The following is a 10359-nucleotide window of genomic DNA, read 5'->3' on the forward strand; positions in this document are numbered from 1 at the left end:
GTTACCCATTATAAAAAGATTCTATATCTGTGTATCCATTGCATGGGGTGGGGGAGGAAGGAGAGGGTGAGATGAATGGAAAGAATAGCATGGAAGTGTATACACTACCATATGTAAAATAGATAGCCAAAGGGAATTTGCCGTATGTGTCAGGGAACTCAAACTGGAGCATGGTAACAACCCAGAGGGCTGGGAAAGGATGGGAGGTGGGAGGGAGGTTCAAGGGGGACGGGACATATGTACACCTACTGCTAATTCATGTTGATGTATGGCAGAAATCAAACCAATATTGTAAAGCAATTATCCTTTGATTAAAATAAATTTTGAAAAAAGATTCTATAGCTTGAGTTCCTTAAACTCAAGGTTCTCCTGTGATGCAAATTACTTCACAGGCAGGTGTCCTTTGGCCCTCTTTACGCTGTCCTGTGGGAATTGGGACTCTGGAATCGATGCAGAAATGCCACTATGTGTGCTACTGCTATGGCTGTGGGCAATAAATTCTCCTTCATCTCTAATCCCAGAGTCTCTTACTTTCTACCCATACCCGTGAAACTGTGACAGGCTAACTCACTAGCTTGTAATTAGGGTAAAATCTCAGACCTTTCACACTTCTTGACAACAACCTAGCCCACATTCATGTTCCTCTTTTCTTAATGCCATAGCACCTAGTCTCTGAGCCATCCAACTGAAAACACAGTCTGTCTTTTAGTTAATTGTTTTATATGTTAATCTGATCTCCTCACTAGATTGTCAACACTTGAGTCCAGGCACTAGGCCAAAACTTTTTCTGTCTCCCTTATAGCAGCTGGCGTGGGAATGGGTTCGTAGTAGGAGCTCAATATGTTTTTTTGATTGACTTTGGCCTTATGCATGCCAGCTGAGCTAAAATATCCCATGCTTTTTACCATTGAACTTCTTGGCTTGTTGTCTTAATATGGATGAAAACTATAGACTGACTCCTCTAAAAATAGAAAAGTTCGAATGAGAAAGGGAGAAGCCATTTGTTTTTCAGACATGTAGGATTCAAGGCATAGGCACTTCTTAATCAATTGGAGATAATTTGCCTAAGGGGCCAATTGCAAAGCTATTCTGAGCCCCATATTTATAAAGACAGCAGGGAAAGTTTGTTGTGTTGGACTGCTAATAGCAATCTTCCTCTGGTTACTTAAGGAATAGAATATAGTCTCTGGGTTTTTGTAGAATTCAAGAGTATCAGGAGGGCAACTTTGCATCAATGGGAGCTCATTTGACATTTGGTGCAAATCCCAGAGGAGGGTTTGACTCCCTTTGAGTGCAGTTTCCAAAGCCATACATTTGCTGCTTGTATTATTTTAGGTATCCTATTATTAATGACCCTTTATACCAGAAAGAAAAATGTCTATATATGCATTTTCATTGGGCTTATCATTGTTTCCAATAGTCTGGATTTTTCAATTAGTCTAACTGCAGTTTGCTCTAAGGGAATATGGAGGCATAACAGCCTTTGTGGGTTTCGAACTGAGACATGAGGACTCAGGGCTCTTTTTGTGGCTATAGCCTGGAGGGTGTACTCCCTACTCCCATAATCAATTTTGCATTCTCTGTTTCTCTTCTGCAGTTATCAGGACTGCAACACTCTCACTTCAGTCTTCCTGGGTACAACTGATACTACTTTATAGATGTGACATGGTTATCTTTTTCTAACTTTAACTTTGCATAGCTAGCATTATCTAACTTTAGTTGTGTAAGTTCAGACTGTTCTCTCTCACTTAGAAATAGTCCCTGCTATTTGAATTTGGGTATGCTGCCACCAAGTGGTTGCTAGTTCTTCGATTCTCCTGGTCTCAAAATTCAGAATACAGGCTGCATTATTTTGTTGGTGGTGGTGGTGGTGTATGTGTTGAGGTTGGGTTACTGTGATACCTGTGAATAGATGAAGGTACCAGGTATCAGGTAATTGGGGATAAATCTTCATTAAGTGACAGAAAGATATTGAAGGACAAAAAATGGGTCATTATTTGAGGAGGGGAGAAGAAACGTGATCTAAGGTTCAAGGAATTAGATATGGGACAGAAAAGTTGTGGAGTGAAGGGGACAGGGAAAAAACAAGACAAAAAGGAAAATAACCCAGAGTTCAGTGAATTTCATCAGCTTCTGTACTTTTCTATGGCGCCTGTACTTGTTGGGGAGTCTGATTAGCAAGATCAGTATATCTTGAGCAGGATTGTGTCTTCTACATCTTTGTGAATACTTGGTCCTTAATAGAGGACCAAGTGAATGAATGACCCAAACCTGATGGAGTTGAGATGGTACGTAATGGCTGGCTTCGGGTGTAGGGGCAGCTCCCAACAAACAAGTCTTAATGTTCTGCCTCTGTCATTAAGCTGAGGGCCCCATACAACCTTAGATGGCTCCTATGATCAATCTTCCAAATTATAATTGCTCCATGTGGAGTGATATAATCGCATAGTGGGTAATAGCATGGGTTTTGAAGTCAAACATGTTGTTGTTTTTTAGTTGCTAAATTGTGTCCGACTCTTTGCACCCCATGGACTGCAGCATGACAGGCTCCTCTGTCCTCCACTCTCTCCTGGGGCTTGCTCAAACACATGTCCATTGAGTCAGTGATGCCATCCAACCATCTCATCCTCTTTCACCCCCTTCTCCTCCTGCCTTCAATCTTTCCCAGCATCAGGGTCTTTTCTAATGAGTTGGCTCTGCGCATCAGGTGACCAAAGTACTGGGGCTTCAGCTTCAGCATCAGTCCTTCCAATAAATATTCAGGACTGATTTCCTTTAGGATGAATTGGTTTGATCTCCTTGCTGTCCAAGGGACTCTCAAGAATCTTCTCCAACACCACAGTTTGAAAGCATCAATTCTTCAGTGCTCAGGCTTCTTTACGGTCTAACTCTCACATCTGTACATGACTACTGGAAAAAACCATATCTTTGACTATATGGACCTTTGTCAGCAAAGTGATGTCTCTGCTTTTTAATATGTGCTCTAGGTTTGTCATAGCTTTTCTTCAAAAAATCTTTTAATTTCCTGGCTGGAGTCACCATCTGCAGTGATTTTGGAGCCCCCAAAAGAAAATCTGTCACTGCTTCCATTTTTTCCCCTTCTATTTGCCATGAAGTCAGACATACGTGGGTTCAAATTTTTCGTCTGCCTTGTAGGAGGTTTTTGACATTAGGCAAATCACTTTATGTGTTTGTACCTTGGGTTCCTAACATATAAAAGGGGGTGATATTAACTACTTTACATGGTTGTCATGAAGGTTAAAGAAAATGACAAGATGCATTTAGTGTCCTTAACACAGTGTTTAGTATATAGCAAGCACATGCTCACTGGTAGCTATAATAAATATATTTCTTCCTGGAATGAAAACTTTTGGAAGTGATGGCCCAGGATAGCGTCTGTCTTGCTCACCACTATGTCCCTGCCCCCAGCTCACCACTATGTCCCTGGATGAAGCCTGGGATGGGAGGGTGAGACTGTGCAGACTCTCCGGGTAGGCTAGCTCCTGTCCCATTGCGTGCTGAACAAGTGTGAGCTTGTAAACTAAGTAGGATGTCATTTTGAGTCAACGTTGCTCTAATTTCTTTAGACGTTTGTGAAGAACAATTGGATTTCCTTCAGTTTTAATTTCCCTCCCTTCCCAGATAAATTTTCCAAATGTCTACTTCCTATTTCCTCCATCAAGGCCAGAGTTGAAGGAATCTGGCCTTCAATTTCCAACTAGGCTGAGAGCGCCATATGGGCTCAAGAGCAAAATTGTATTGGAAAAGCAGCAGAAGCACTGAAATGAATTGCTATGCGGTAGGGCTTCAGATGATAGTGCAAGGCAAAGCCCCCTAATTGTCAGTGGAGTTACTCAGGTAAGAGGCCAATTCCATGTGTCTCATTGCAGGATTTCCTGAACATGCACCTCCGCCACCCCACAGTCACCTCATTCCATTCATATACAGCCTTTGGAAGATGGTCATTGGGTAAAGGTAACATTAATTTATTTCACATTTCTTTAAAACCTCTAATCCATAAACTATGTGCAGAGATAGAAAAAGTTCAAACCATGGTACAATTTAAAAGGTTCTCTGTGTTAGGGTGAGTAATGGTTCCTTAAGTGTTTCCGCATCCTAATCCCTAGAAACTATTACCTTATATGCATATGACCCTTTGCAGGTGCGACTGAGTCAAGGACCTTGATATGGGAAGATTATCCTGGAATACCTGGGTGGGTCCAATGTAATCACGTGAATCCTAATAAGAGGGACTCAGGAGGAGACTGGAGGCAGAGGAAAAGTTGATGTGATGACAGAAATTGAGAGTGGAATGATACACTTTGAAGATGGAGGAATGGGCCAAAAGGAATACAGGCAGCTAGGTACTAGAGGCTGAGTAAGGCAAATAAACAGGTTTCCCCCTCAGGGCCTCCAGAAGGAACCTAGAAGTCCCATCTACACTGTGACTTTAGCCTCATAAACAAGGATGGACTTGCAGAATTATTAGGACTTATCTCTGAAGCTGAAGCTCTGATACTTTGGCCACCTGCTGCGAAAAGCCAACTCATTGGAAAAGATCCTGATGAGTCTCACTTCAGACTTCTGACCTCCAGAACCATAAGAGAATATATTTGTGTTGTTTTAAACCAACCCTAAAAATTGTCCCAGAGACACTAGACAGCCAGAAGTTCCCAATATTAGAATTACTCTTTGGGGAACTATCACTGAAAGTCACAATTGCTAAAAGTTTCTGCTAAAATACAAAGGAAAAAAGTGATAGACAACAGTCAGTAGTCTGTCATGCCTTCATCTAGAATGCAGGCAGACAGCATGGAAGGGGATCCAAGGTGCATTGATTTCTGGGCCTTGGGGCATCATGAGGACAGACTTGACAAGAGGGATCTGTGTGACTGATACAGCAACTGATGTTTGGGATGTTGTTGTTGTTGTTCAGTCGCTCATTTGTGTCCAACTCTGCAACCCCATGGGCATGGCTTTGGGTGGACTCCAGGAGTTGGTGATGGACAGGGAGGCCTGGTGTGCTGAGGTTCATGAGGTCACAAAGAGTCGGACATGACTGAGCGACTGAACTGAACTGAACTGCAACCCCATGGACTGCAGCACACCAGGCTTCGCTGTCCTTCACTATGTCCTGGAGTTTGCTCAAACTCATGTCCATTTAGTCGGTGATGCCATCCAACCATCTCAACATCACATATATGCCAAGTACATTATAAGAAATGCCAGGCTGGATGAAGCCTGGGATGGGAGGGTGCCAAAAGAGAAGAGAGAGAACCTAAAAAGTAAACCCCATTTATTATAGAATTTATTATGTCCTGGGATCAACCAGTGAAAAACTCAACACCTTGAATGTGAGTATCACCTTTGTGACTAATCCAGTTTCTAGCCTGTATCATGGAGCTCCCTGTAAATTTAAAGAAATAAAGAACTTCCTGAGTCCTACAAACTCCCTGATTTTGGGCTGACTGCTCTTTGGTCTGCCCCTGTTGGGCTGGGTCTCTATCTGATATGCTGATAACATGCCACCTCTATTACATTTTGTAGAGAAGAAAAGTTATGACAAACCTAGACAGCAGAGACATCACTATTAAAAAGCAGAGACATCACTTTGCTGACAAAAGTCCATCTATTCAAAGCTATCATTTTTTCTAGTAGTCATGTGTGGATGTGAGAATTGGACCATAAAAAAGGCTGAGCACTGAAAAATTGATGCTTTTGAACTGTGATATTGGAGAAGACTCTTGAGAGTCCCTTGGACTGCAGGGAGATCAAACCAGTCCATCCTAAAGGAGATCAGTCCTGAACATTCATGGGAAGGACTGATGCTGAAGTTGAAACTCCAATACTTTGGACATCTGATGCGAAGAACTGACTCATTGGAAAAGACCCTGATGCTGGGAAAGATTGAAGGTGGGAGGAGAAGGGGCGACAGAGGATGAGATGGTTGGATGGCATCACCAACTCAATGGACATAAGTTTGAGCAAACTCCAGGAGATGGTGATGGACAGGGAGGCCTGGTGTGCTGCAGTCCATGGGGTCACAAAGAGTCAAATACGACTTAGTGACTGAACAACAACAAGTGTACTTTGACTTCACCTCTTTGGCCTTGGTCTGTCAGATACTATTCTTTTGGCCTTGAGTTTCCTGTTCCCAGGAATTCTTTTCTCTAAACTATAAACCCTTGCCACCAGCCTCTGGTACCAGACACATCATCAGGCCCTGATCAGGAGATCTCTCCTAGATTCCTTGTGAGATGACTCATTCTCAGGGAGAATTCTCCTCCCCCAAGCACCCCACCCTCAAAATATTTTGGTCTTTACAAGAAGAAGTAGTAGGTTTACAGATGAAGGATCTTGAATTAAAAAAACCTGCCCTCCGTGTCAGCAGCTATTACACATGGTCCCTTGTCTTCCCCTCCTCTGATTTCATTCCCGGAGAACTCTAACGCAAATCCAAAAAACTGAGGGACTTTGAATCCATTAGTAGCTTCACCTCCCACTCCCCCACCTCCCTGCCATCTTTGTGTGCAGTCTGAGTTGAATGTGAGGAGCATGGACTTAATCGGTTGGGCCTTAACACACATATTCAGAGGTGCATATCTGACCTGTAGAGTGAATACCATCTTCCAACAAACCAGGAAGGAGAGCTTTCTTGTTTCCCAGGGAATGGACAAGGGAGCTCAGTTCAGTTCAGTCATGTCCGACTCTGCGACCCCATGGACTTTAGCACGCCAGGCCTCCCTGTCCATCACCAACTCCCGGAGCTTGCTCAAACTCTTGTCCATTGAGTCAGTGATGCCATCCAACCATCTCATCCTCTGTTGCACTCTTATCCTCCTGCCTTCAATCTTTCCCAGCATCAGGGTCTTTCCTAATGAGTTGGCTCTTTGCATCAGGTGGCCAAAGTATTGGCGCTTCAACTTCAGCATCAGTCCTTCCAATGAATATTCAGGATTGATTTCCTTTAGGATTGACTGGTTTGATCTCCTTGCAGTCCAAGGGACTGTAAAGAGTCTTCTCTAACATCACAGTTCAAAAGCATCGATTCTTTGGCACTCAGCTTTCTTTATGGTTCAACTCTCACACCCATACATGACTACTGGAAAAACCATAGCTTTGACTAGACGGACCTTTGTTGGCAAAGTAATGTCCGCTTTTTAATACGCTGTCTAGGTTGGTCATAACTTTTCTTCCAGGGAGCAAGCGTATTTTAATTTCATGGCTGCAGTCACCATCTGCAGTGGTTTGGAGCCCAAGAAAATAAAATCTCTCACTGTTTCCATTGTTTCCCCATCTATTTGCCATAAACTGATGGGACTGGATGCCATAATCTTCGTTTTTTGAATGTTGAGTTTTAAGCCATCTTTTTCACTCTCCTCTTTCACTTTCATCAAGAGGCTCTTTAGTTCTTCTTCGCTTTCTGCCATTAGGGTATTGTCATCTGCATGTCTGAGATTATTGATATTTCTCCCAGCAATCTTGATTCCAGCTTGTGCTTCCTCCAGCCCAGCATTTCTCATGATGTACTCTGCATGTAAGTTAAATAAGCAGGTTGACAATATACAACCTTGATGTACTCCTTTCCCAATTTGGAACCAATCCCTTGTTCCCCGTCCTGTTCTAACTGTTGCTTCTTGAACTACATACAGATTTCTCAGGAGGCAGGTAAAGTGGTCTGGTATTCCCATCTCTTTAAGAATTTTCCAGTTTGTTGTGATCCACACAGTCAAAAACTTTGTCAGAGTCAGTAAAGCAGAAGGGAGCTCAGGTGTTATAAAGGAGCAGCTCTGACTTGTTTACCAGGCTTAAATTATATAATCACAAGAGTCCAAGAATCTCAAACAGCCCACATCCACTTCTCAGCCAGCAAGATCTGATGTGGTAACACTGCATCCCTGGCTACGTTAATTATTGAATGGCATTCTGGAGCTTCAACAATATCTGCTAGTAGAATCAGGGCTTTGACTGGTGGTGGAACAGGCAGATTGGAAAAGGTAAGACTTGGGAATTCAGGAGGGCTTAGTGGGTCAGGGGAAGGCTGGGTCTGGGACAAGGATGTAATTTTGGTTTTTCATGATTCAGTTATTATAGGCTTGAGTATGGGTTTCTCTGGTGGCTCAGTGGTAAAGAATCTTCTTGCAAGGCTGAAGATGTGGATTTGGGAAGATCCCCTGGAGATGGAAATGGCAACCCACTCCAGTATTCTTGCCTGGGAAATCCCATCGACAGAGGAGCCTGGCAGGCTGCAGTCCATGGGGTTGCAAAAGAGTCAGACATGACTCAGCGACTAAACAACAGCAAGCCTTGCGTGGATGATGGTTGGAATTCAATCAGGGCAGGTTCAGAATCAAATTATACCGCAGAGGACTGAGAGCAGATAAGAAGTGAATGTAAGTATCCATAATGACAAAGTAAGCCAATAACCAAGTGTTAGCCAAACAGAAATGAGCAGTTAACAATGGTCATCCAAGTTGTTGGCAACTGGCAGAGCCCAGATTAGCTGGTGGCTAATTATCAAGGGATTATTGTAGTTGAGGGGGGGGACCTCCCTGGTGGTGCTAGTGGTAAAGAACCTGCCTGCCAGTGCAGGAGACATAACAGACACGGATTCAGTCCTTGGGTCAGGAAGATCCCCTGGAGGAGGGCATGGCAACCCACTCCAGTATTCTTGCCTGGAGAATCCCATGGACAGAGGAGCCTGGTGGGCTATAGTCCATGGGGTCGCAAAGAATCGGACACGACTGAGGCGACTTTGCACACACACACATGGTAGTGGGTATTAGGAATTCAGATCCAGATTCAGATTGGAAACAGGTTTTTGTGTAGGAGTGGGACTACATAGTACCACAACTGGGATACCAGGCAAGAAATCATGAGGAGGAAGATATGGGAGAACTCTGCTTATGAAGGTAACTGTATTCCGTCAGTAGAAAAATGTGACTCAGTGCTGACTTGCTGGCTTATTTCAGTCTGCTCCAAACTCCTGATTTGTGCCCTCCACACCCAGTCTGTTATCCACAATATAGCCAGAGTGAGCTTTTGAACATGCCAAACCGATCTTATTGTTTGTAATCACCCTTAGGAAAAATATTAGACTCTTCATCAACTTTTACAAGGCTCTGCATGGTTTGCTTCCGTCCAGTAGCCAATAACCCCTCTTCTAGCATTTTCTCTTTCACTCATGCCCTTCCAGCTGCACTGAGTCTCTATAGGCTCCCTACTGTCTTAGAGCTGTTGCATGTGCAATTGCTTCTGCTTGGAGTGTACCTCACCTCTCTCTTCATCCTTCCAGTTTTAACCTAATGTCACTACCTTCTTTGAGTCATTTGCCTAAAGGAATGCCCCGTTAGTCTTCATAATGATTCTACTCACCACAGTCACTTACAAGTCATAGCCAGTAACCTTACCTACTGAGAGCAAGTCCTCCCAGGCATCACTTGCCCCAGGCTTTACATCCTGATATCCTCATCACCCCACCACAATTCCCCACTGTCATGCTTACCACCATGACCTCCTCCATTGGCCTCCTCCCTCTAGCCCCACCCACTACCACCAGTCTTATTGACCCCTTTTGTAACCCATGCTCCTCTTTGCTCCATCTCCCTAGAGTCATACCTTGTCCATCCAATAGCTACAAATAGTAGCAGCCCAACCCTACTGATCATACTAATGAACTAGGGCTCTTTTGCTTGCAGTTCAGGTATCAGCCTGTTTCAGTAACATTTTCTGTGACCATTCAGTCTGGATTAGATTTCCCTGTTTTTCATAGCACACCACCCTCCTGCTTTACAGTGCTAATCACAATGGTAATTATGTATAACTTTTTGTGGGTGTGCTGAATGGTTGTCACCGCATAGAGTTTTTGTCTATCTTGCTCATTGTTATTTCCCCTGTACTTTAACATACAGATCTCAAATCTGCTTGCCAAATCTTGTTGTATCAAGTGTTGCATATAAAAATCTGAGGCTCAGAGCAGCTACGTAATGTACTCAGAGTTGCATAGCTCGTAAGAGTCAGAACTGGAATTCAGATCCAGGTTTGGTTGACTCTAAATCCTATAGGTTCTAAACTGCAATGCCAGATATTTCTGCCAGACCATCTATATCAGCATCACTTGGGACCTAGTTAGAAATGTAGATTTTCAGACATCACCAAAGACTTATGAATCACAAAATCTGGAGGTCAGGCCCAACAATGTGTGTTTTATGAAATCCTCCAGGTGGCAGTGATACATAGTCAAGCATGACACTGCTGCTCTGCACACACTGCACACTTTATGGTTCTCTCTTGGCTTCCCAGGTGGCACAATGGTAAAGAGCCCACCTGCCAATGCAGGATATGCAAGAGACATATGTA

This window comes from Cervus canadensis, chromosome X (genome assembly GCF_019320065.1).
Source record: "Cervus canadensis isolate Bull #8, Minnesota chromosome X, ASM1932006v1, whole genome shotgun sequence".
NCBI lineage: Eukaryota > Metazoa > Chordata > Mammalia > Artiodactyla > Cervidae > Cervus > Cervus canadensis.